This window comes from Balaenoptera borealis (genome assembly GCF_965194805.1).
Source record: "Balaenoptera borealis genome assembly, chromosome: X".
NCBI classification, from domain to species: domain Eukaryota; kingdom Metazoa; phylum Chordata; class Mammalia; order Artiodactyla; family Balaenopteridae; genus Balaenoptera; species Balaenoptera borealis.
The window spans coordinates 65,938,325-65,944,324 of record NC_138881.1 but is presented as its reverse complement, the minus strand read 5'-3'; the positions used below and the strand labels follow the sequence as shown (position 1 = coordinate 65,944,324).

At 33.8% G+C, this 6,000-nt stretch overlaps 1 long non-coding RNA gene across 1 annotated transcript in view; it reads left to right on the top strand.

Moving 5' to 3' along the window:
• Positions 1-830: 830 nt before the first annotated feature.
• Positions 831-6,000, top strand: part of LOC309620816 — a 224,136-nt gene continuing 218,966 nt past the window's right edge. The window contains exon 1 of the long non-coding RNA XR_014239664.1: positions 831-3,554. This is a non-coding gene — a long non-coding RNA (uncharacterized lncRNA). The remainder of the gene's footprint in view (positions 3,555-6,000) is intronic.

The following is a 6,000-nucleotide window of genomic DNA, read 5'->3' as shown; positions in this document are numbered from 1 at the left end:
TACTAAGATTGTATTACTGTCGATTTCCCCTTTTATGGCTGTTAGTATTTGCCTTATGTATTGAGGTGCTCCTATGTTGGGTGCATAAATTTTTACTATTTTTATATCTTCTTCTTGGATCGATCTCTTGATCATTATGTAGTGTCCTTCTTTGTCTCTTGTAATAGTCTTTATTTTAAAGTCTGTCTTCTCTGATCTAAGAATTGCTACTGCAACTTTCTTTTGATTTCCATTTGCATGGAATATGTTTTTCCATCCCCTCACTTTCAGTCTGTATGTGTCCCTAGGTCTGAAGTCGGTCTCTTGTAGACAGCATATATACGGGTCTTGTTTTTGTATACATTCAGCCAGTCTGTGTCTTTCGCTGGGAACATTTAATCCATTTACATTTAAGGTAATTATCGATATGTGTGTTCCTATTCCCATTTTCTTAAATGTTTTGGGTTTGTTGTTGTAGGTGTTTTCCTTCTCTTGTGTTTCTACAGAATGTCAGGATGCCCAACTAAATTTGAATTTCAGATAAATGAATAATGTTTTTAATATGTGTGTCCCAAATATTGCATGGGGATATATTTATGCTAAAAAGTAATTTGTTGTTTTCCTGAAATTCAAATTTAACTAGACATTTAAAATTTTTTATATGCTAAATCTGGCAACACTAGGTTAACAGCACAGGTTCTGATGTCAGAATGACTTGATTTGAATAATGGCTCTTACTCTGAGTAGCTGTAGGATTTTAGGCAAAAAATTTCTAAATCTCTTAACTTTAATTTCCTCCCGTCTAAAATGAGGATAATGATATTACTTATCTAATAAGATTGTTGAAATAATTAAGTATTAATTTAGGTTTATTTATTGTTAACTATCAGTGGGTTATCCATTCTGATATAAGCCTACGCAAGTAGAAGTATTTCTTGTTACTCATATTAACAACATTGCTTCTATTAATTAATAGATTGGTCCAGTATTAAACCAGGAGTTAGTTTATTGTTGGTACTAAGTTGGTTATGTTGTTGAGCTTGAAAACTTTCTTAATTGGTGGCTGCTTTTAAGCCAACTATGACATTGTTTGTTCTTATTCTATTGAGAATGTTGTAACCTGTATGTAAAAAGCTGTACCTTTTTAGAGTAACATTTAAAATTAGGTAAATAGTAGGTTTTTTGAAGTAATATTTAAAGTTGAACTAAAATTCTTTCCTGGACAACCAGTTTTCACCAGGCTTGTTAGGCTTGTCACCTCTATTTATAAATCTTCTCACTATTTTGCCACATAGATGAGTTTGTTCTTGTAAACTATTCATAAGTAGCTTGTCTGGTTTTGGGGTATTTAACTTAAGTTCTCTTTGTTAAAGTTTTCTTTGCTAAATCATTATGCAAAAGGCAAAAAGGGTAAGCTTTGCTTTTTAGTACTTTTAATGCTTCCTTTATTATTCCCTTGTGGTATCTCTATAGTCCCAATTTTAAATTTCTATCTCCTATACTTTAGATATTGAGTGAATGTTTTATTCGGTTTACTTATGATAGTTGAATTTGGTGGGAAGTTTGGGCTAGATTTAGTTCAAAGTATTCATGCAGTATGAAATCTCCTGGATGTAAACTATATGCTTTTATTTAAGCTACACTTTCATTTGTCCAAGAACACTTTCCAGTATGCTTACCTTGTTACAACTTATCTCCTGTCATATGTTTGGTACTTGTTAATATTGTAGATTATAAGAAGTTATCCATACAAAGAGGGTGACAGGTCGTGTGTGCGACCTTCATGGCCTAGTTCAATCAAGCACTCCTTAATTTACTACTAAACCCTTCTTTGGTATTTAATTTCATAAAAAAAACTTTTGTTTTCTTTTATGTTCTTGAGATAGAACATGTAGCCCATTTCTTCCCATCCGATAGGTTACACCTTGACCTAACATTTTTATGTCTGATAATTATGTTTACTGTTCCTTTTTAGTGTTTGCTGAAGATGGCAGTATATAGACTGTATTTGCAAGGATTGATGAGGCTTAGGATTTACTGATTGTAGAACAGGTTCCTCTAGAGAGTTATGAAGCACTACAAAGTCCTTTGAGTTTTAGGCTGTTGTTAGTAGTACTCTGGTGAATAATTTTGTTGTTATAATTGTTTGAGTTCAGGGCTAAGCATAGTGGGGTATCCAAGCCCAGGTTGGCTCTTAGCTGTTGTGTAGTCAGAAGTGTTAAAGTCACAGCTTATTTTATTTTAGCTACGGCTTTTCACAGCTTAACTAAGACTTTATTTTTTTTGGATACTCTTTAACATGCTTTATGCTGAAACTCTATTAATTTGGGTTAATCATATGAGCACAATGGCTAGCACGAAATTTACCAACCCTAATTGGTTAATATATAACTTAGCCAAACTTTTGTTTATAGCTTAGTTTTTATCACTGCTGTTTCGCATGGGGGCATAGTTAAGCAAAGCATTGTGAGCTACATTTTAGTGTGCTTTATACCTGCTCCTTTTAATCTTTTATGGTTTATAGGGCATACTTACTGGGGCGCAGATACTTGCATGTGAAATTTTATTAGAAATTAATAGAAAGGCTGGGACAAAATCTATGTGTTTATGGAGTTAATAAACTCATCTATGCATTTTCAGTGACTTGCTCTGATTGTTAAGCTAAATCAACAGGTTGAGTAGAATTTTGTATGGATAAAATTTATGTATTTGAGTGATATATTGTTAGTTAGTGTAATGGTGTGTATGCTAAAATTTAGTATTATTATGTTTGATTTTGTTTTCTTCTGGTGATTACCAAAATTTACTTTAATTTGTAATCTGTTTGAGGTGGGTGGCAAATCTAGTGGGATGTCTATCTATATAAGTGGTATATATCTAAGTAATTCATTAATATGGTTAGGAGGCTTGTAGTCATACTGACATTGGATTGTTAAAAGAGGGATAATGTTTTTTGTTATATGAGTTAGTTAAATCTTGTATATTTATGTGCTTTGCCTTGTTTTGGGGGTTTGACAGGACAGCAATGGCATATGAAGTATAAAGTTTATGGGGGGTAAAGGAGGTTTGATTAAGCAGGCCATTTACCTACTATACATGTACGTGTATGTGTACATGTGCACGTGTATGTATACATGGGTACGTGTATCTGTGTATGTGTAATCATATATGTGTATGTACAGTGTATAATTGCTTTATGTCCTGTGACCACTGACTGAGTAACACCTTATGGTTGATGATGCTGGTAAATAATATTCAATTAAAGCTCAACTACAAGTTGCTGGACTATGTTAAGGCCTCAGACAGCCATAGCTGAGTCACAGCATCCCCCCAAAATTAAAAAATACCAAATGCATGAAACCACAGTTATGTGTGAGCATGGGCTGATTAGTCATTAGTCCATGTCATTAGTCCATCAAGATGTCTTAAGAGGAGGGAGGGTGGGAGGGAGGGAGATGCAAGAGGGAAGAGATATGGGGATATATGTATATGTATAACTGATTCACTTTGTTATAAAGCAGAAACTAACACACCATTGTAAAGCAATTATACTCCAATAAAGATGTTAAAAAAAAGTGCAAATCATAAAAAAGTAAAAGCTGTCTTAAGAGGAAAGCATGGGCAATTTTAGGTGAGATGGTCTTGAAGTAAGAACCAGATGGCAGATATAATTCATTTATAGAAACATCCACGATTCATGGTCCCAGAGCCAGAAGAGGGATGTGTGTTGGGTGAGTCAATGATTTCTCATGCCTTGCTGATTAAGCTCTGGTCATTAGTTATGATAAGCATGTTGACTGGAAATAATTTGACAGTGTGCTATGTACAATTAGTAGATGCATGTCCTATGTAATATTAACCATTCTGGTTACTCCATAAATATCTGTATTGCCTAGGATTTACTGTATTTTGATCATATAATATCTTATGTAATATCAATAAACTAATGTACATGCTTATACTCATGGGGTATATAGTTAATGCACGATTATACATACCATGCATTATGCACGATAAAGCAAACATATGTATTTATATGTGTGGAGGAGTGCCTAATACATGAAATACGTAGTATTATTATTTAGATAATGCCATTTTTAATACTTACATAGTATTCAGGGGTAGTGTAGATGTCCCATAATAAATTATTGAGGGAATAGTGTAAGTAGATTTCAGCTTTGGGTGCTGATGGTGGAGCTGGAGCTTCTTTCTTGAGTCTTAGTGAGATGTGTTGCTCTCTTTTTCTGGTTTACAAGACCAAGGTAATGGAAATACTACAAAGACTCTTCATTTTAGGAGATTGTTTTCAATGATGCTTGTTACTGGTATTAGGAGTAACATTAAGAAAAACAAATAAGATAGATGTTAGTTGTCTGATGATGATAAATGGGTGTTCAAATGGTTGCCCTGTTGTTCATTTTCATGTTAATGTTAACAGATCTGTTACTAGTACTCAGAATAGACATTGGCTGAGAGGTCAGAATGATATACTTTGTTGTTTTGATGTATGAAGTATAGGGCTAATTGCTAGGATTAGGATTGAAAAGATTAAGACTAGTTTGTTGGGAATTGATCATAGAATTGCATATACAAATAAGAAATATCACTCTGGTTTGATATGAGAGAGTATGTTGAGGAAGTTGATTGGAGTGTAGTTGTCTGGGTCTCCTGGAAGATCAGGTAAGAATAGCACTAGTATTAGTAAGATTACAAATAGGAATAAGGCATCCAAGATATCTTTGTGTAGTATTGATGAAAAATAGGATTTTGTCGATATTGGATGAGATTACTGTGAACTTATTAGAACATGTTTTATGGAGGAATAGTAGGTGGATGACTGCTAAGGCTGCAATGATATATGGAAGGATAAAGTGGAAGGCAAAGAATCATGTAAGATTGCCTTATCAACTGAGAAGCCTCCTCAGATTCATTTGACTGGGTTAGTGCCAATGTAAGGAATTGCTGAAAGGAGGTTTGTGATGACTATTGCCCTTCAGAGGGATATTTGGCCTCATGGTAAAATGTAACCTATAAATGCTGTAGCTATTACAGTTAATAATAGAATAACTCCAACGTTTCATGTTTCTAGGAAAGTTTAGGATCCATAATAAAGGTCTTGCCCTACATTAATATATAAGCAAATAAAGAACATGGAAGCTCCGTTTGCCTGTAGGTATCAGATGATTCATCTGTAATTTACATCTCGGCAGATGTGTGTTACGGAAGAGAAGGCAGTTATTGTATATGATGTGTAACTTATTGCTAGAAATAACCCTGTCAAGATTTGTAGAACTAAACAAATACTGAATAAGGAACAAAAGTTTCATCATGATGAAATGTTTGATGGAGCTGGAAGATCAATAATTGTGTTGTTAATAATTCAGATAAAAGTGTGGGATTTTCAAATGTTGGTCATTAGTGTTCTTACAGTTGAAATACAACAATGATTTTTCACATCATTGGACATGTTTAGATTCCAAGTAAGAATAATGATGACTTACATGGTATTTATTTTAAGTACTATTTTTATTGTTAGCTTTGTAGGTTTTTCTTCAAAACATTCAACTATTTATGGTTGGCTTGCGTTAACTGTGAGTGGTGGCATTGGTTGTGGGATTGTAATAAAATTTCGTGGATCATTTTTGGGTTTAATGCATTTTTAAAATTTATTTGGGGAACATATTAGTGGTATTTGGTTATACAACAGCTATGGCTACTGAGTGGTACCCTAAGGTCTGAGTTTCTAATAAGACTGTTGTAAGGATGTTTCTTTCAGGGATGATAATGGAGATTGTAATGGTTCTTTATGTTCTAAAGGATGAAGAAGTAGATATTGTGTTTAAATTTAACAGGATGGGGGGATTGAGTAATTTATGATACTGGGGATTCTGGTGTGGTTTTTTTTGTTTGTTTGTTTGCTTGTTTTAGTGAGGAGGCTTTGGGAATTGCTGTACAGTATAGCTATGGCACTTGGCTTGTTATTGGCTGATCACTGCTTATTGGTGTTATGGTAATTATGTA